General features: G+C 42.5%; 3 long non-coding RNA genes across 3 annotated transcripts; all 3 read right to left on the bottom strand.

The window, feature by feature from the left end:
- Nucleotides 1–7177: 7177 nt before the first annotated feature.
- On the bottom strand, nt 7178–7786 carry LOC109943798 (uncharacterized). The gene is made up of 2 exons (XR_002266881.1): nt 7727–7786; nt 7178–7380 (listed from the first exon to the last, which is right to left on the bottom strand). It is a non-coding gene; the product is annotated as an uncharacterized lncRNA (long non-coding RNA).
- Nucleotides 7787–10995: 3209 nt separating this feature from the next.
- On the bottom strand, nt 10996–12370 carry LOC103644021 (uncharacterized). The gene is made up of 3 exons (XR_002266882.2): nt 11946–12370; nt 11420–11485; nt 10996–11093 (listed from the first exon to the last, which is right to left on the bottom strand). It is a non-coding gene; the product is annotated as an uncharacterized lncRNA (long non-coding RNA).
- A 442-nt stretch (nt 12371–12812) lies between these two features.
- LOC109943799 (uncharacterized) lies at nt 12813–13888 on the bottom strand. The gene is made up of 2 exons (XR_002266883.2): nt 13752–13888; nt 12813–12934 (listed from the first exon to the last, which is right to left on the bottom strand). It is a non-coding gene; the product is annotated as an uncharacterized lncRNA (long non-coding RNA).
- Nucleotides 13889–22196: the final 8308 nt, after the last annotated feature.

Genomic DNA, 22196 nt, shown 5'->3' on the forward strand with positions numbered 1-22196 from the left:
TCCCCTACAACGTTATTTACGATTTCAGTCGTTGATAGAGAAGATCCCACGGTGATTGAACTGAGCTACCACTCCCCTGCCTCCTCCCTTCTTTTGATCTCCTTATTTATCCTCCAATGTCGCTCTGCGCGATGTAAAGTATATAGATAATGAATACCCAAGGAGCATAAACAATGAAGACGATGACAGGTGGGATCAAGTAATTCAAGTTGAGTAGGAGAACTCGGACTAGACAACTTGGATTCGGCTGTGGGACTCGGACTTAGATTTTGTGGATTCCACCCACATGTCAAAACTAGATCAACCTACATGGACATATAAGGGAAGATGGTGTTTCTTGGTCTGTTTATGGTACTTGGACATCCCGATCTATAAGGGAACCCATACGTAAAGGTAGATATAGATCTAGATTATAGGGAGACCATTTTTAGGCCGATCCTACTCCTTATCTCGTATGATGCCACATAAGTTTCCTGTAATTGTCCCCTCCTTGGACAATAAAAGAAGGGACGAGGCACCCCAAGAGGACAGAACATTAGATCGTAAGAAATAGCCACAAACATACATGACATAGGGTATTATCTCGCATGGAAAGCATGAACCTTTTTAAATTATCCTGTTGCTTTGTGTTTACCTTTGGTTCTCGATCTCGTGATCCACCCGTATAAATTCATAGCTAAAAAATCTTCAACAGTTGGCGCAATAGGCAAGGGACCATTGTGCTAATCATATAGTAGATCCGAAGACAGCCACCACCTTCGCACTGGGACATGAGATCAATTTTGGTGACCTCAAGTTCATTAGCGACACTACGAGAAGTCTCAAGCACACTTAGGATAACACTTCGGCATGCTCTACTTCATCAGCATCTTCTTCGGCATGCTCTGCTTCACCAGCGACGCGTAGGGCACCTTAGGATAACACTTGACGTCCCAACGACACCATCACCAGAAACTTTGGGTCAATCAAATCCAATCCAAAAGACGGTGCAACCATCACATCCGGTCGAACTCGGACTCTACACCGACTCTGATGGCTGTGAAGACTCGAACTCCAAATCCATGGGGTATCAGATCATGTTCATGGCATATAATGGATGAAGAAGCCACCCCTCATTTGAGCATGAGGAAGACTCAACACTAGAAGACGTCAGACCCACGAAGATCTTCTATGGAGTTGTCGAGAAGCCCATGACTGAATCGAGATGTCGAATTCGAGGGGCAACCCATCTACACAACTCCAATGCAGGACCTGATTATAGCGAAGTTCTTATTAGATGGCATCTCACCACTTCTACCTCAAGACAACCCCTAGAATTTTGAGAACCGCAAGAAGATCCAAAGCATGATGACTTATGTTGCAGTATGCACATATACCAACGTACCTCAGGTGATAGCTCTAAAGAGGTAAAATCTTCCCCATAAGATATTAAAGAAAAGTATGATAAAGTTGATGAAATAAATGGGGAACTCAATACTAGACTTAGATCTTTAAAAATAAGACTATGCTCATGCTAAGATTAATCACGATAATCATGTTATTGCTTATAATCTCTTATGTAGTGAAACACATGTTTCTACTAACCAAATTGCTAAGATTGTTGTAGCAACATCATGTAATGACTTGATTGAATAAATTGAGAAAGACAATTAATACAAGGGTAAGCAAGTGGAAGACAATAAGCTTCTTGATGTGATGAAGAAAACGAATAAAAAATGAGAAGCTTGTAAAATAATTGGACATGGTAGCAACTAGAGGAAACATTGTCATAGAGATAAAGGTCAATCATAAATGGATCTTAACAATGAAAAGCTTAGGGAAGAGAATAAAAAGGCTAGCAAGAAAAAGAATCATTTAGTTATAGGCTTGCAAAAGTTCACCAAGGAATAATACCTCCAAAGTGAATTTCTCATGATCATGGTCATGAAATTGGACATAAGTGATATTCATTATCAAGCTTTTAGAGAGAAGAAATCACAACCATAAAACAAATTGAAGCAAATCCCTAAGCCCATAAATGCTTTGAATGTGCAAAAGAGGGACACTTTGCCCACAATTGAAATGCTACACTATCAACCCTATTGCTAAAGCATTTAATACCATTTGCCTTCAATGCACACTATTTGATTAGAAAATATACTAGTGGAAAGGTTAAGGTCATGTTCTTAGGTCCACCAAACAAGAATAGGCCTAACGATATTTTGGTTACTAAATCTTTAGTTGAGAAGGTTGTAGGCTCTCATCAAGTTTGTGTTCCTAAACGTCAAGCTTGATCTTCCTTGTGTGTAGGTGAACTGATAGTAGACGCGGCCCGATCTTCCGTGAGATACGATAATTTGATTGAGTGGAGATCTCGACGTTGATGGTCCAAGGCTCCGAGCGAACGGTTCATCGCAATCACTACACCACGGCTCCGTTGGTTATCACCCGTGACACACGAATGACCTCGCCACGAAGGCTTATCCCTGCAAGCACAATCAAGAACACAAGCAAGAACAGGAAAGAAACACAACCAAAATTGTATTGATTACGGGATGGGGTCTCACAAGCCGATGACGGCGACACTGTTCGATGACAGAATTGATCTAAGCAAAACCCAAACCTAAATGTGGCGGCGGCTACTGAGTAAATAGAGTATTAGGGCGTGTGTGACCCCTGGACTCACCCCTAATGGGCTCCGACGCGATACACGACCCAACGGCCCAACAGACAGTGTCGCAGCACCAAAATAGAATCTGAACGCTGACTTGTTTTGACGATCCCCGTTGACTCCGGATGAATTTTAGGGTGGAACCAGTTGGGTTGGTCAGATAATCTAGTTATCTTTCCAACCATATCCAATCCATCGCAATCGGAGTCCGGATGCATCTTGGGCGTCCTTTTTAGTGCAGACTGGTCCTGGAACCCGAGATGGAGTCGCAGCGACTCAGACTTGATCTCCTTCCTGTTGTGGACGCCCTTGCTGCTCCTCCTCAACACCTTGGCCTTTCCCAAGTCCTTGCTGGTCCTCTCCAAGGTACCTAATCATCAAAACATCCATGGCCCCAAGCGTAAGCTCTGAAACACAGTTGACTAGGGTAGAACATACCTAGAGATTTAGCTGTCGTGCACGAGATCGTGTTATCGGTCCATTCATTGTATGTATAGAAGTGATGTCCTCATCATCCCCCTCCTCTTGAATTGGAGTCGTCCTCGACTCGATCTCATCTTTGTCACCCATATATAGCTTCAAATCTGAAATATTAAAGGTGGAACTAACCCGAAAATCTGAAGGCAACTCAGGTGGTAATCCAGGGGGTATCTCAGAAGGAAACACATCCATATACTCTTGCAGAAGGTTAGCAATAGCCGGTGGCAAAGAAATAGACGTATCATTAATGGAATAGAAAACATTTTTGACACTAAGGCATAGCAAAGTCCAACAGAGGCATGTAACTCATTAAGATCAGATTTAGTAGCTAGCAACGTAGGAGTTTTTAACTTAATAGGTTGCTGATTTTCAGAGTTCAAAACACCTTTTTGTTTAGCATTAATCTTTTTCTCATGTTCTAAATGGACCATTTCAGTGGGAGTCATAGGAAGCAACACAATTTTCTTTCTCTTATGCATGAAAGTATATTTATTAGATCTACCATGGTGAATAGCATCAGTATCAAACTCCCAAGGACGTCCCAGTAAAAGAGAGCAAGCATCCATACTCACCACATCGAAATCAGCAAAGTCATGGTAAGAGCCAATAGAAAAATGCACCCTTGCTGTTTTTGTTACCTTGAACTTACCGCTGTTGTTAAACCATTGAATGTGATAAGGGTGGGGATGCTCTCGTGTGGTCAAGCCAAGCTTCTTGATCACCTCAACGTTCACCAAGTTGTTGCAGCTACCACCGTCAATGATGGTATGTACACGATAGTCCTTGACGATGAGGAACATGTTGAAGAGGTTGTGGCGCTGTCTGTTGTCATCGTCACTAGCCGTGGTACTCAAAGCTCGTTGCACAATCAAGGCCTTATAGGTCTCGGTCGCTGTTGTACCAAGAACCTCTTCATCACCATCATAAGTCTCTGCAATGTTAGCTCCAACAGTATCTTCATCTTCAACATCAGAAGCACTAACATACCCACCATCACCAGTAGCAATGTATGCCCGTTTGCTGGGGCAATCTCGCTGAATATGGCCAAGTCACTGGCAGCGGTGGCACTTGATGTTGGAGGAGCGGCCTGTGGAAGAGGTGGTCGTAGCAGGTTTTGCTGCAACACCCGAAGGCACGTCGCTGGTGGAGGAAGATGTGGACGTCCGTACGCCCGAAGAGGATGACACCTTGGTTGGCGCCGGTGGCTGGTGTGGAGCGAAAGTGCTGCTCCTCCGCTGTTGACGACCCTGCAATTCTTTTTCTGCCAACATAGAAAGATGGAACAAGCGTTGTATAGAATGATATTCTTTATAATCAACAATATCCTGAATCTCCTGCCTCAATCCCCCATAAAACCTAACCATTTGATCCTCCGGATCCTCAACTACCCCACATCGTAGCATACCTTTCTGAAGCTCTTGGTAGTATTCCTGTACCGACATGTCTCCCTGATCTAAGCGTTGCAATTTTTTTCAAAGATCACGTCTATAAGAAGGGGGAACAAAGCGAGCTCGCATCTCCTCTTTTAACGCATTCCATGTTTGTGGTGCAGCACGTGTGTTAACTAGTTCATTCCACCAAATGATAGCAAAATCTCTAAATTCACTAGTGGCTTGTCTAACCCTATGCTGCTCATGAACAAGATGGGAATAAATTTTTGTTCTACCGTCATCTCCCAGTCTAAGTAAGCTTCAGCATCATAAGAACCCATGAACGGTGGAATAGAGAACTTAATCTTAGCAAATGGATCATGGTCTGATTGAGGATTATGATGACGACGTCTACCATTACCTCCCATACCTTGTTGATTACGTGCGAAGCGTTGTGGCAGCGGTGCATAAACATCGTCGTCATCGTCGTCGTCCACATGAGAGTGAGATGGGGCTGGAGTTGGTGGTGGGGGATGAGCCTCCATTACGTCCATGCGTGTAACAAGTTTATCAACTCGTCGATCAAGCTGCTCATAGGATGTCGAGGCAGAGTCCTGGTATTTTTTAAAAGCTTCAGTCATCGTGCGCATCATCTCCTTCAATTCCATCTGAGAGACACACTCATCTTCGTTAAGTTTAGGCCCCTTGTCCTTGTCCATTTGATTCTTTGGTCCTGTCATTGTTAGCACAAAACAGAGACAAAAAGGCAACAAACAATGTGAACCCTACAACTATCTCTTAGGGTGGTGGTGGTGGTGGAATACAAATTATGAAGCGTCTTACCCCGCTCTTACAACGTTCTTACCAGCACTGCAGGTGGCAAACGGTAACCAGTGTGATTGTCCAACGAGCGTGGGTGTGATTGCAAAGGAGTACATGTTCTGCTCGAGAGAAAACTGGAGCTATGGGAAGGATGACTAAATATATATATGTGGCACACAAGTCAGTAACAGATAGCAATGCTGAATAAGTGTTCCAAGTACTCGTCCTATTTGCTGGCCTAGAAAATGTAATAGAACAGTTGGACCAAGGCACAAGAAAGGAGGTACAAGTATATGGGTGCAGCGAGAAAACAGGCTTGGGGCAAAATAACCACAGAGGTGCACAGAACACTGGCGTTTCTGGTTATGTGCTACCCTTCTTTTTTTTACGATTTTCTTTTTTTTTCAAATATTTTTTTTATATTTTTCTATTTTGCAGCAGCACATAATAAGATAACACATCAAGTTTCAGATTTTTTTGTGCAATGACGCGTCCTCTGGAATTTCTGCAAGTTTGCCCTAAAATCGGAATAAATGTTTGAAAAATGAAAAGTCCTATTTCCCAGCCGAATTTGGGAATTTTAAAAACAGCAAATCCGACAAAGCCGGAAAGAATCGGATGCAAAATTTAATTATGTGCGATTTGAAAAAAAATGGGCCCAATTCGAGTTCCGAGGCGAAAGTTATGGCCGTTTTAAGTTTGGACTCTGAATCAGAGTTTCTGGCGAGATGTTGGAAGAGTGGGGGGGTTCGGTTTTGTGGATAGAGTCGGTTTTAGAGATAGGATCTATTTTGTAGATAGGATTGGTTGTTGAGATAGGATCTATTTTGTGGATAGGGTCGGTTTTAAAGATAGAATTTGTTTTGTGGATATGGTCGGTTTAGATACATGATCTGTTTGGAGATATGATCGGTTTTAGAGATAGGATCTATTTTATGGATAGGGTCGGTTGTAGAGATAGGATCTGTTTTGTGGATAGGGTCGATTGTAGAGATATGATCTGTTTTGTAGATAGGGTCGGTTTTGTAGGATGGAAGCGGATGGACATAATCAAACTGAACCAAAACAAATCTAATCCAGCAACCAAACTCAACTAGAACATGAACTCAGAAATGCGGACTCTAAAACTGAATTGTGCAAAGGCTAAGGCGATGGTTTTAGGTCGGAATAAACTGATCATAATTTTTTTGGCTTTTTGTGGACTATGGGACGAAACAAAACTAATCTAAAGGTAGGATTATACCTCACGGGCAACCTGGAAATCTGGTACCAATTGATAGTAGACGCGACCCGATCTTCCGTGAGATACGATAATTTGATTGAGTGGAGATCTCGACGTTGATGATCCAAGGCTCCGAGCGAACGGTTCCTCGCAATCACTACACCACGGCTCCGTTGGTTATCACCCGTGACACACGAATGACCTCGCCACGAAGGCTTATCCCTGCAAGCGCAATCAAGAACACAAGCAAGAACAGGAAAGAAACGCAACCAAAATTGTATTGATTATGGGATGGGGTCTCACAAGCCGATGACGACGACACTGTTCGATGACAGAATTGATCTAAGCAAAACTCAAACCTAAATGTGGCGGCTGCTGCTGAATAAATAGAGTACTAGGTAAATGCCCGTGCGTTGCAACGGAAACATATAATAACACGATAACTTATGTATAAATATGTCGAGAAAATGTTTTGTAATCCATTTATGATCTTATCCATACATAAATTTTGTTATTTTAATATAACTATTTCATCACTACATTATAACCATCAGTATCATACATACTTCTATTTATGATTTTAATAATGTCATGTCAATTGTATCATTTAAATGCTAAGACTATCACAATAAATTACAAACTTATACAAATCTTCAGAAAATATCACAAGGTCTTACAATTCAAACGATGCAACAAATTAAAAAGCGTCTAAATCAATGAAAGCAGTGCAGGTTAGGGCAATGTAGCATGATATGGAATGACACAAGATGACTTCAGTGCATCTGCTTAGCTTCTCGGCAAACAAATTTCACTGCATCTTCTTCAATTATTTATTCCTGCATGGGCCATATAAATTCCCAAATAAATGCACATGAATCAATCATTTGTTGATAAACACAGAAACCTTCTTGTTGCAGACATAATTCCTAAATAAAGGCACATGAATTAAATTGACCATGTATGCAGACATAATTCAGGATAAATCACCATACATGTTTAAACTGCACTTGTGTGCTTCATCCAGTATGATTATTGAGTAATAGTTCGACTTAGGATTTGAAAAGTTTTCATGAAGAACATGTCTACGAGGTATATGTAAGAATTTAAATCCACGAATTTAGAATCAGTGCACTTATAAAAACATGTGAAGAATTTAAATTTATGAATTTAGAATTAGTGCACCTATACAAATTGCATAACCGACTTGATCTGTGAGGGCCACCAAGCTAGCAAGCTCTTTCTGTAAAATAATAAATAGGTGTTCTTATTCACAAAAAACTTCATATATGTTTTGTATTTGAAGACAATAAAGAACATAAATAACTTTCAATTATTGAGTAAAACAACTAACACAGAGTATGTTGTATATCATGCTACATTATACTAATTAGATATCTAGAAACGCATGACCCAATGCATTAACCTCGTCATTTGACTCCATAGTTATTTCTCAATTCAAGAACATGGAAAATTATATAAAATAATATTCACTATTAAGAAACACCGTTTTAGCCGTTGCCATACACGCAGATGCATGTACCTTCTCTTCCCAAACAATTAGAAAGGAATCTGCATGTACCTTTTCTTCCCAAACAATTAGGAGGTGTGTATCTTAATAGATACTAACAAAGTAGCATTATTCCTTGCAGTCAGTTAGGCTATACGATCATTGCTTGCAGCATCTCTAACTATTCTTTTACTTAATGAATCATGTGTTTTTCAAAGCATTACTCAACATATTTATACATGGTATTTCCCTGATGGCTTCTACTTCCATCCCATGCGATCAGGAACCCAGTTCAGTATATCATCCAAATGATTCCCATATCTCTCCTTTTACTAAAGACCCATCCTACAACCCAACCAATACAAAGGTATATGTGTAAAAATCTAAAACCTAATTAAGGAATATAAAGAACATCAATCCTTCACTTCTCATATATTATATTCTTTATTTGTATAATTCTAGCTTCCTGTGACAACTTTTTAACGCACCACTATGCCAATATTTTCAAAGAAATTCCTCGACTGTATAAATATATAACAGATTACATCTTAAAACAAGAAAAAAGTTTAACAGATATCGTGTGTGTAATAATATGTGTTCAACTGAATAATTGCTTGATAAGTCGCACACAAACAGATATCGTATGGGAAGACATATGGATTGTTGTTAGGGAGTCCACACACCTTATGGGGGGAGAGTAGTAGGGATTCTGTGTTCCAAGGTGACAAACACAGACAGAGCTGATCTACAATCTGAATCTGAAAAAGAACAATAACAATTCTGATCAGTATGACTGCAAGCTGAAAAAATGGTACAGTAAATGAGTATGATGTTGAGCAATGCAAAGGAAAGAAAAAATTAATATGATTCTATCTCTGGTACCGTGTGTTTTCACATCCCTAATATTTCTCAACCAAAACAACAATGCACAACCAAGGAAAACAGAAAAGAGGCTCACAATGGTTTATAATTGAAGAACATGCAAACATAGTACAAGGGTGTCTTGTTTGGAATTTATAAATAAAGACTGTCTTGTTTGGAGACGCGAAAATCATTCAAAAGTGAAACAGTTAGCTTGCATTACGAGTTGGATTAACCAAGGAAGTCAGTGAGTAGATCAAATTTCCTTGAATAATAATTACCTTGTGACCGAAGAAATACCCAGCAGGATCACATGTAAAGAGTTTTGGAGTTCCTTTCTCATCATCAATGCCCAAAATCATGGCAACTGCGTGGGAGAGTATAAGGGCGGTCTAAGGCTCTAAGCATTAAGATATATAACAGAAAATAGTAAAACATGGCTATAGGTTCCACCACTCCCATTTTGTTGTGGGGAAGGAACACCACCCTCAAATATGTAAGTCTCATTGCACTAACCAACTCCAGAAGGTCTCTTGGAAACATACTCAGTCCAGATCTGTGCTCTGTCTGCAATCCTGTGAATAAACAAGCATATGCAGTTGGTTACATGCAGAAGAATCCTGTTTAAATACAGAAACATGCCAGGTTACTGAAAAATATCATGTTTATATATAAATCGTCATTGATGAAAGAAAAAATATTATACATAGTAAATATAAAGATAGTTTTGGTTTGTGACGACCGCTCCCTGTACTGTACAAGTGTGTGAAATTCACAGGCCCCACTTAATTTCTTTCCTTCACCTTAATGTGCATGATCAACAGACAGACAAAATATATATGCATAAATCAGGATAAATACTTTTGAGAGGATATCTTAGTGTCCTCTCATACATCCAACACGACACTGAACATGAGTGAGATTTAACTAATGTTACAGACAGAATTATTTTCATGTCATCAAGCAATTATAGGCACTGCCAGTCTGAAGTCCTGATATACTATATATTTCCTTGAGCTCATTTTTTACCATTGTGCCAAAACATCATGAGGCATTTCATATCCCCAATTGAAACAAAATTCTGTAGTTTGATTCCTTGCCTCATGTTTGGATCTCCTAAAAAATGAGAATGTGATCCAAACACTTGGGTGCTAGAATTAGATTCTAGAATCCAACTATGCAAAGGCAATAATCACTATGAGAAAGATCCGAACACCCCTTATCCAGATTCTACATCCGCTGTCTAGAATCCAGAATCTCACTCTGAGAATGAGTTCTGAGTAGGCCCTTAGACTTGCTGGTTACTGTCAGTGGTATCTGAAATCTGACAAGATCTTATTTTGATAGTTTCTCTGCATAAATTAGTGGAGAAATGTGAGATTTAGGTCCTTTCTCAGTGTATGATAACTCTGTTGTTACTTATCATCAAAAGCTGGTTGTTTTGGGGTTTTCAGGTTGGGCTTTTGCTGATTAAGTTTTGCACCGACTGGCACCTCTCTGGATTGGGGCAAGAGGGCTTGAATTTACATGGGAGTACATATTTAAAGGACTTGAAGTGAATGCTAATCTTGTATGCACTCAATACTATGCGAAAATATAATGTCAGATTCGTTGACTTGAAAAATTGTAGACTGGTTAGTTAACCTTAAAAATTGTATGCATCATAATTAGGCTGTCAACCTTAAAAAATCGGTCTCTGTCTAGCACCTTCTAAACCCAACCCATATTCATTATATGTAGCGAACATTCAAAAAAGGAGCATCAACCTGAGTTCAAAAAATAGGGGTTGTTGCACCAAAATACACTTTTCGAAGAGAACACAGACATACACTCTATCTATTCTACAAGACACCATGAGCACGAACTAAACATAAATGAATCTAACCAGCAACATTCGATTCCTGGTACGATCGAAGAAAACACATGTATGAGTTCATTCAGACAACACCATTAATCGCTACAAACACTGTCTTTATGAAAAAAACTATGTTCGCACAGTTTGACGAATATAAATCAGGACACCTAGACGGATTATAAATACTGGTGATAGTGAGACAAATGAAGCTTTAAATAGATTATGTACTGACTGTGTAACCGAAAATGTGCTCTCCAATCCTTGGTCCCTCTGAAGGGATCAAAGGCTCCACAGCAAGTATGATCTTCAGCTGAAGAACAGGAGACCTGAGCAGCAGTTTGATTCGAAAACGAGTATCTTAATTAAAACCTTCCAATAACATAATTGCATTTGCAATTTGGAGCAGGACTTAAAAAACACAGCGCGACCGTAGAACAGAAGATCTATATCTAACTAAATCGGTGTTTAGATATGAAATTACAGTAGTCTGCTCATAAACGTGGACAATCTTTATGAACGAGAGGAGGCTCTAAACAAGTAATTTGTGTGTTAAACATTGTTTCGTTTAGTTAAAATATGTCCCATTCAGAAAACTATATATGACTTTCATGTTACAAGAATGAGACTTTAATAAGGTTAGAAACGATTCAACCTGCAAAGTATGCCCACCACGTTGAGGTCCTCCTCCGTGCGAGCACCTCCTTTAACAATATATTGTCTGCGCGAGCAGAGGTATATAAGCTAGACATTAAAAAAGAGTTATGCGACAGATAGGCTGTGGAAAGGAGTTTGCGATGGTTCCAAGCACTGAGGCGACTTGCAATATCAGGAATGAACAGATCAAATTTGTTGTATCTCTGCCGAGGATTCATGGGAAAACAAAAAAAATAATGTTGTGTCAATGTAGTATGACCAGATTAAAAATGTAAGGTGTTGCCTTTTTAAATAAATATACAACAAATGTGTTTGTTGGTTTATTAGCATGCATAGTCTTTAAGTAAGCAACTAAAAAATTATGAGTAATCCTTGGTTTTTGTACATATATCGGTATTTGTACAGATAGACTCGATCGTCAAACTCCACTTTTTGTATGTGTGTCAATGTAGTATGAATAGTTACGTTGTTTAACAGTAAACGAGCTGGAAGGGGTGCCACGCGTTTAAGTTAGTTGATCATACCTGTTAACGTCATTGTCAGTATCATAATATTTGAAAGATTGAAGATGTATCCTTCAAAGCATGAAGAGGCTGCATGCATAACCAGTTGTGAAGCACATTAGCAAGTGCTTATTAATATATGCATGGGACTTGAAGAACACTCGGATGAGAAATTGAAGAACACTCGGATGAGAAATTGAAGAACACCACTCCCTTTCCCTTGTATACAACATTAATTCAAGGTACTCTTTTTAAACAAGGTCAACCCATAATAAATAGAAGAAACCACAATATAGATGGATAAGATCAACACTATTTCAACTAACCATACTTTTGTGAAATCTATCAATTCCACTATATATTAATGTAGAGCACAAAGGTACTGTTGTCACCTGCTTGTTTACTCATAGCCAAATCCATACTCAAATTTCAGTGTAAATTTAACATGCTTGTCCCTCACCATTGCTGCCAATGTTGTATCTATTCCAATGTTCTGCAAGTGACATACCATAAAAGGAGAACAATGTGAAAACGTGAGGGAAACAACTCTTCTAATTCTATACTCCTATACTGTATTAAAACCATAAATCATTGATATATAAGTTTATGCATAGTAACATCCAATTAGTGTTATCCTATAAGATTAACAGAAGGAATATAACCGTATATAAATTAGTACTCCTTGTCTTTTAAATTCATCTGAAATTGAGGTCCTGCGAAAGGGCACAGTGCAAACACATAGCAATCATTGGTGAATATGACTTGAAAACAACATACAATATAAACCACTGAAATCAAAGAAATACATATTAGATACGTATCTAATGTAATTAAAATAGGCATGTATGTTTTTTAAATATAATGTGGACGGCTCCCCCTCCTCCTGTCGTTCGTTCGTCTTTCGGTGTCGTGGAGATCAACAGATCCTTTCTCCGTCTACTGGCAGCTCGCGAATCGTGATCGCTGACCGAAGAGCCCGGCCATCTGGCACGTCGCCTCTAACAACTTGCCTGCAGTGTCAGTGTGTGTGTTTCGTTAGGGAACAGAAGCGTAAGGCTAATAACTGCATGGTTAAGAAAATAATAATGACACCCTGTTACAATACAGGGTTGGAGCCAAAAAACTACTGCAGATAATGGATCCAAATACGCCAATCAGCACTGCCATGTTGCAATCCTATATAATGTCGCTGAGAACGGATCTACCTGATCATGATGCACGGGGGCCTACAAGGGTTTTGATGGTTTAGGGTTGAACTGAGCTGTCTAATTCAGCTCATATGTATATTTCAGACGGTCTTCCCTCTCTAACACAGGCCAGATTTGATTTCGTTCATTATCGATCTCTGCAGTCTGAACACAGTTTGGCCCTTGCCCTACCTCTAAGAATAACCAATGCAGATAAAGTGAACTATAATTTGGGAAGTGAGGGAATAAATGCACTTCCAGAAAAAAAATTCCCCAAATCAGAAGACGCATGGGACTTTGAGGTCTGAGCGACCAAAGTGCCTACGCGTCAAAATCAGAACTGCTGAACCCTCCAAATCAAAAGCAAAACCCCAGCGCAGATTGCAGCGGCCATGCGAATCTACCCCAAAAGCCAGACAATTCCCCTCACAGTCCACGATTCCATGCACATGCGCGGGCTTCACAGGAAACAGAACCACGAATCCGAGTTGCAGACGACGAGGACTTGAAATCCGGGGCCACGGCGCAGGCGCGAGCCCGGAATTTCCCAAATCGAGGGCACGCACCGCACAGGGACCCCGTCCCAGCAATAACGAGAGACGGGCATCGCCAGGGCACCCTCCCTCCCTGTCTGCCTCACCTGCTCGATGTGGCCCTGCGGGAGGTAGTAGACCTTCTGCCCGAGCGGCGGCACGCAGGACAGCGGCCCCGCGCAGGCCTTCCATAGCTCGACGAACAGCGCATCCTTCCCTCCGCCTCCGCGTCCTGCTTCCGCACCTGCACGCCCAGGCAAAAGAAGCACATAAACCTTGTCACAGACAAACCTAAACCCCTTGGAGGGTTTACAGGGGCGATCAGAGAGAGGTAGGGTTGGGTAGGTTTACGAGCGCGCTGGAGAGGGAGGGGGGCACCGCCGCCGCTGCACATGGTGGAGAGGTAGGGGCGCCACCGCCACACACGGGAGAGGGAGGGGTGCCGTCGCCGCGTGTGGTGGAGAGGGAGGTGGTCGCGTCGTTGCTTCGTTTGCGGAGAATGGCAGGTAGGGAGAGAGACGTGGGATGGGGACGCGGCCATCGCGCGGGGGTGGCCGAGTGGGGCAGTGCTGATCGGCGTGAATAACAGAACAGACGGTGTAGATTAACATGCGACAGAACCAGAGAGAGGCAGAACCAGGGAAAGGTAGACTATTATTGCTTACTTAATAAGTAGTATAGATTAGGGCGTGTGTGACCCCTGGACTCACCCCTAATGGGCTCCGACGCGATACACGACCCAACGGCCCAACAGACGGTGTCGCAGCACCAAAACAGAATCTGAACGCTGACTTGTTTCGACGATTCCCGTAGACTCCGGATGAATTTTAGGGTGGAACTAGTTGGGTTGGTTAGATAATCTTGTTATCTTTCCAACCATATCTAGTCCATCACAATCGGAGTCCGGATGCATCTTGGGCGTCCTTTTTAGTGCAGACTGGTCCTGGAACCCGAGATGGAGTCGCAGCCGACTCGGACTTGATCTCCTTCCTGTTGTGGACGCCCTTGCTGCTCCTCCTCAACACCTTAGCCTTTCCTAAGTCCTTGCTGGTCCTCTCCAAGGTACCTAATCATCAAAACATCCATGGCCCCAAGCGTAAGCTCTGAAACACAATTGACTAGGGTAGAACATACCTGGAGATTTAGTTGTCGTGCACGAGATCGTGTTATCGGTCTATTCATTGTATGTATAGAAGTGATGTCCTCATCATGAACTACAAGACCAATTTGAGTTATTGGGTAATTGATAGTAGATGTACCCAACATATGACTGGTGACCCATGGACATTGACCTAACTCAATGAAGGATGATCAAGAGAAGGTAACCTTTTGGGATAATTAAAAGAGAAAATCCAAAGGTTTGGGCAAAGTGGCAATCTCAAATGATCACTCAATATTTATTGTTCTCTTGGTTGCATCACTAAGTTTCAATTCTCTATCCGTTGGTCAATTGTGCAATCTTGGCTTCAATGTCTATTCATAGAGAATGAGGTTGTTATATCTAAGAAGGATGATAATAAAGTCATATTCAAGGGATTTAGATACATCAATCTATATTTAATGGATTTAACTTTCGAATAACTTCTCTTAGGTGTTTATGGCATAGAAGGATTGCTCATGTTGGAATGGGGACACTAAAAATGTTAAATAAAGAGATGGTTATAGGATTGAAGGATGTTGCATTTTAAAATGATAAGATTTATAATGCATATTAAGCTAGCAATCAAGTTGCAAATACCCATCCTACTAAAGCTTTAATGTCAACATCAATACCACTAGAGCTTCTGCACATGGATTTGTTTGGTTTAACATGTTATTCTAATGTGGGAGGCAACCTATATTGTCTCATTATTGTGGATGATTATTAATACATGATTGGGTGTTCTTACTTTAAGAGAAGTCTGAAGTTGCATCAATATCCAAGAGATTTACCAAGAAAGCTCAACATGAATATGATTGTAGAATCAATAAAATTAGAAGTTACAATGGAAGTGAGTTTGGAAACACAAACATTGAATATTGCGATGAAGTTGGATCAAACATGAGGTTTCTAAAACATACACCCCTCAACAAAATAGTGTTGTTGAGAGGAAAATATGACATTGATCACTCTCGCAAGGACTATGATTGTTGTGTATAACACACTGAAGAGATTTTGGACCAAAGCAATCAACACTACATGTTATGTATCAAATCTGTTATTTCCTCACCATCTACTTGAGCAGACTCCCTATGAGTTTCTCAATGGGAAGTTGGATTTCTTCTTCCAGGTGTTAGGATGCAAGTTCTACATCTACCAGAAGCGCCAACACTTAGGTAAGTTCCAAATGAAATGTGATATTGGTTTCTTACTTGGCTAGTCATTAAAGTCTAAAGCATATCGAGTATTTGAAAGTTCCCTTTGCCGAGGAACATGATCTAGATGTCGCCTAGAGGGGGGTGAATTGGCGAATAAAAACTATCACTTAAAAACTGGAAATCTTACTCTACCTGAAGTTTGGTTTTAGTTGAAAGAATATTATGTCGAGTAGGTTGTAGTTCTTGTCTCAATATATCCTGCACTTCAAAGACATCTTATACCAAAGATAAGTATTGAAGTGCAAGTAGAAAAGTAATCAAGACATGGAGATAGAACATAACATAGAGTAGAGCACACAGACACAGGGGTTTATCCCATGGTTCAGCCAAGCCTTAAATGCTTGCCTAGTACATGTTGGAGTTAGCCAAACCTTGGCTTGGAGTCTATTTCAACTCCTTCCTACGTTTGCCTAGATCTATCACCAGGTGGCAGATCGAGGCTTCCACTATGTTGAGGTTGGTTACAACAGAGCCGCGACTGTTTACAAGTCTTCACAACACTTCAGCAGATTAACAATACTCCCTTGCTCAAGATCTTACTCACTCTAACTTACAGCAGCACTCCTCTACTCTATCTTGGCTTATAACCGTGTCAATACACAAACTAGAGAGAAATACACAAGAGAGGGGACAAAAATGATTCACAATGTGTCTACAAAGTACTGATGCACTTGGGAGCCTCGGACACTTGATTATGGGCACCTAGCGGTCCTTTTATAGCCCCAAAAGAGCCCCTAGTTGTTGCACTTTCTTTGCAAAAAGATGCCAAAATGGGTTGACTACGGGCGCACCGGATCGGTCCGGTGCACCACCGGAGCGGGTCTGTACGCCCCCAGTCCGGGATCTGATTGACACTTTCCTTCTCTGAAATGGCTAGCAGTTGGTGCACCGGTACAGTCCTGTAGCTGGTCCGGTGCGCCACGGACTAAGTCCTGTAGCCGATCCGGTGCACCACGAACCAAGTCCTATAGAGGGCCTGTAGATGGTCCGGTGCACAGGACCGACACTATAGCCGATCTGGTGATATTTAGCCAAAAAAAACCCGAGACCAGCTAGTTCACTCTTGGTGCACAGACCCACTACTGTAGCAGGTCTGGTGCACCACAGGACCAGTCTTGTAGGAGGTCCGGTGCACACAGACAAGCTGTAGTGAGTCCCTTTTCTCCATTTCTTCTCCAATTGATCTCTACTCTTAGGAGGACTTTCCTGTGACTTACACACACATAATTAGAATATAATCCAATTGAATAAGTCCCATAAAGCTACATTTTCCCATTCTTTTCTTAGCTTTTCTGTTTCTCCTCAAACAAAACCCAAAATGGCACTTTCTATACAAACTGAGTTAGAGAGCAAACCAAAGCACCAAACATGTAGTAAAAGGTGTGTGCAACATAGTTGAACACTCAAACGTTGCATACTTAACCTTTTTCATCGTTTTACCCATTTTGGCTTGTTTGAGGTTGATGTTGGACTCCAAAACATCAAGTCAACTTGACTTGATCTATATTGTCATCTATGAGCTCCAACACCCTAGAATGGTCACATAGAACATATCCAAACATAGGAACAACCCAAACTAAAGGTCAAAGTGAACTTAGCTCTTTTGGGTTGCTTCCAAGTTCTAGATTTGACACTACTTCTCCTTCTAGTGACCTTGTTCACTACTTGAGCTTGATCTTGAGCCTTATGACTTACACTATATAACCATAGATGTTACCTCATCGATTGTCAGTCATGTTCTTAGGTAGTGATCCTCGATGCACCATAGCTCTTCTCAACTCGATCATCCTTGACTTAGCAAGTCTTCTTCTTCACCCCTGGCTTTGGGTTCCTCGGCCTCCTTAACCTTCTCCCATCCACTCAGTACCTCGAAGCTCTTCTTGCCTCCATCCTTAATTTGATCAGTTGTCTCCAAGATATGCACATCGAGTCTCACTTAAGCAATGTTCTCCTTCACTTATGACGTCCATAACCATAATCAACTCAGCCTTTGGACCATCACACTTGAACACTTGTGTTGAACTCTATAGGCTTTGCACTAAGCACCTGTTCAACACTTAGCACACCTGTAAGTCCTTTAATTGGGTCGTCATTCAAACCACCAAAACCCACAAGAGAGCTTTCAGTATTCAATTGTCATTCGGTTGGTAGAAGAAACATATGATGTGGAATTCGATGAGACTAATGGAGCATGAGAATCTTGATGGTGTAGGTGATGAACCTTTGATGTGACTAAAAGTACCTTGGATGTACTAGAAGGGTCTTGATATTGTCTAGAGGGGGTGAATAGGAAATTATAGAATCTTTAACTCTAAGAACTTAACTTACTTGATCTTAATGAACCCGCAACAATGGATTGCTGTCTTAGTCCGATTAAGTACTTACACTTCATAAACACTTATATCATATATATACGACATGGAGTTCAAGTATTGTAAATAAGTAAAGAAACAAGACACACGATTTGTCTCGTAGTTCGACCAAGCCTCAAATGTTGAGGTAGCTAACCGCTTTAGAGTCATTTTCAACTCACTCCTCCTACTCAAGTTTATCACTTCTTATGATAAACCAAGTCGTCCGCTATCACTTGATTGCTTTATAACAAACCCAAAGCTTTCCACACCTTGGAAGCTCTATGCAATGCCTAAAGCCAATATCCAAAGCCCAACATACTTGCTCAAGGATTGCTTTGCTCTTTCTAATCTCTCTCTAGCTTCTACAACCAGCACATATGCCTTTGCTCACTTCTCTAGATCTCTATTTGTTCTCTAACACATAATCTTGCACTAAGCACTATCATTCACCAAGAGAGGGGTTAGAGACACTATCAACTTGCTAGGAATGAGTCTCTACACTTCTGAACACTTGCTTGTATGTTTGGAGTTGTGGAGGGGTGGTATATATAGCCCTAAGGCCAAACAAGCTATTGCCCAAATTCTACACTTTATGGTTGCATCAGACCTTTGACTACGAGCACTCTCTCAATGTAGACCCAACTACCAGACTAAGGAAGCATAACCTTCAGAAGATATCAGATGATAAAGTCGAAGGTGCAAGAAATAAAGTTAAAAGGCTCCTCTGAGAGCACCTAGAGGGGGGTGAATAGGTGATCCTTTGAAAATTGAAACTTAATCCACAAAAACTTGATTAGGCGTTAGCACAATAATGCCAAGTGGCTTAGAGAGGAGTCTCAACAAAACACAATAACCACAAGAGATCAATCACAGAGATGGCACAGTGGTTTATCCCGTGGTTCGGCCAAGACCAACGCTTGCCTACTCCACGTTGTGGCGTCCCAACGGACGAGGGTTGCAATCAACCCCTCTCAAGCGGTCCAAAGACCCACTTGAATACCACGGTGTTTTGCTTACTTTACTATATCCCGTTTGCGAGGAATCTCCACACTTTGGAGCCTCTCGCCCTTACACTTGAAGTTCACAAAGAAGCACGGAGTAAGGGAGGGATGAGCAACACACTCAAGACAAGAAATCACAACAACACCACGCACACAAGTCGCAACAAGAGCTCACAACACAACTCAATGAGTTCACAACTCAACTAGAGCTCTAATTGCTATTGCAAGGAATCAAAAGCGTGGAATCGATGTCTTAGTGCTTAGGAATGCTTAGAGAATGCTTGGTCTACTCCTCCATGCGCCTAGGGGTCCCTTTTATAGCCCCAAGGCAGCTAGAATGCTTGGTCTACTCCTCCATGCTTAGAGAATGCTTGGTCTACTCCTCCATGCGCGGAATCGATGTCTTAGTGCTTAGGAATGCTTAGAGAATGCTTGGTCTACTCCTGGAAGGCAATTCTTGCCTTCTGTCGCCTGGCGCACCGGACTGTCCGGTCCACCACCGGACACTGTCCGGTGCGGATCTCTTTCCTGATTTGGCGAAGTCGATCGTTGGCGCCTTGGAGCTGTTGGCGCACCGGACACTGTCCGGTGCACACCGGATAGTCCGGTGCCCCCTTCTAGCCGTTGGCTCGGCCACGCGTCGCGCCCGGATTAAGCGGTCGACCGTTGGCCCGGCGACCGTTGGCTCACCGGACACTGTCCGGTGCACACCGGACAGTCCGGTGAATTATAGCCGTACGCCGTTAATTTCTTCCCGAGAGCAGCAAGTTCGCCTGAGCCAGTATGGCGCACCGGACACTGTCCGGTGCACCACCGGACAGTCCGGTGCACCCAGACATGAAAGGGAATTAGGCTTACACCTAGTTCCTATATAATTTTGGTGGTTGAATTGCCCAACACAAATCTTTGGACTAACTAGTTTGCCCAAGTGTATAGATTATACAGGTGTAAAAGGTTCACACTCAGCCAATAAAAAGACCAAGTTTTGGATTCAATAAAGGAGCAAAGGGGCAACCGAGGGCACCCCTGGTCTGGCGCACCGGACTGTCCGGTGTGCCACCGGACAGTGAACAGTAACTGTCCGGTGCACCAGGGGACTCAGACTCCAACTCTTCACTCTCGGGAATTCTCGGAAGCCGGCACGCTATAATTCACCGGACTGTCCGGTGTGCACCGGACATGTCCGGTGCTCCAAGAAAGCTCGGCCTCCTGAACTCGCCAGCCTCGGGTTCGCGCGGCAGCCGCTCCGCTATAATTCACCGGACTGTCCGGTGTGCACCGGACTGTCCGGTGTGCCAGCGGAGCAACGGCTCTCTGCGACGCCAACGGCTCCCTGCGCAGCATTAAATGCGCGCGCAGCGCGCGCAGACGTCAGGGCTGCCCATACCGATGCACCGGACATCAAACAGTGCATGTCCGGTGTGCACCGGACCCCCAGGCGGGCCCACAAGTCAGAAGCCCCAACGGCTAGAATCCAACGGCAGTGATGACGTGGCAGGGGCACCGGACTGTCCGGTGTGCACCGGACTGTCCGGTGCGCCATCGAACAGAAGCCTCCAGCCAACGGTCAAGTTTGGTGGTTGGGGCTATAAATACCCCAACCACCCCACATTCATTGCCATCCAAGTTTTCCAGCTTCTAACCACTTACAAGAGCTAGACATTCAATTCTAGACACATATAAAGAGATCAAATCCTCTCCAATTCCACTCAAGCCTTTAGTGACTAGCGAGAGAGATTTGCCGTGTTCTTTTGAGCTCTTGCGCTTGGATCGCTTTCTTTCTTTCACTTGTGCTCTTGTGATCAACACTCGATTGTAACCGAGGCAAGAGGCACCGATTGTGTGGTGGCCCTTGCGGGGAAGTTTTGTTCCCGGTTGATTGAGAAGAAGGAAAGCTCACTCGGTCCGAGGGACCGTTTGAGAGAGGGAAGGGTTGAAAGAGACCCGGCCTTTGTGGCCTCCTCAACGGGGAGTAGGTTTGCGAGAACCGAACCTCGGTAAAACAAATCCGCGTGTCACTCTCCTTATTTGCTTGCGATTTGTTTTGCGCCCTCTCTCGCGGACTCGTTTATAATTCTAACGCTAACCCGGCTTGTAGTTGTGATTATTTTTATAAATTTCAGTTTCGCCCTATTCACCCCCCCTCTAGGCGACTATCAATTGGTATCAGAGCCCGGTGCTTCATTAGAGCCTAACCGCTCGAAGTGATGTCGGGAGATCACGCCAAGAAGGAGATGGAGACCGGCGAAAAGCCCACTACAAGCTACGGGAGCACTTCATCGGAAGAGTCCCGCACCAAAAGGAGGGAGAAGAAGAAGAGCTCCTCCAACAAAGGGAAGGAGAAGAAATCTTCTTCTCACCACAAAGAGAAGAAGGAAAAATCTTCTTCCCACAAGCCGCATCGGAAAGGCGATAAGCACAAGAGGATGAGGAAGGTGGTCTACTACGAGACCGACACTTCATCAACTTCTACCTCCGACTCCGATGCGCCCTCCGTCACTTCTAAGCGCCAAGAGCGTAAGAAGTATAGTAAGATCCCCCTACGCTACCCTCGCATTCCTAAACATACACCTTTACTTTCCGTCCCATTAGGCAAACCACCAACTTTTAATGGTGAAGATTATGCTATGTGGAGTAATTTGATGCGATTTCATCTAACCTCTCTCCACAAAAGAATATGGGATGTTGTTGAGTATGGTGTACAGGTACCATCAATAGGGGATGAGGACTATGACACGGACGAAGTGGCCCAAATCGAGCACTTCAACTCCCAAGCCGCAACCATCCTCCTTGCCTCCCTAAGCAAGGAGGAATACAACAAAGTACAAGGATTGAAAAA

This window comes from Zea mays, chromosome 1 (assembly GCF_902167145.1).
Source record: "Zea mays cultivar B73 chromosome 1, Zm-B73-REFERENCE-NAM-5.0, whole genome shotgun sequence".
In the NCBI taxonomy this organism is placed as follows: domain Eukaryota; kingdom Viridiplantae; phylum Streptophyta; class Magnoliopsida; order Poales; family Poaceae; genus Zea; species Zea mays.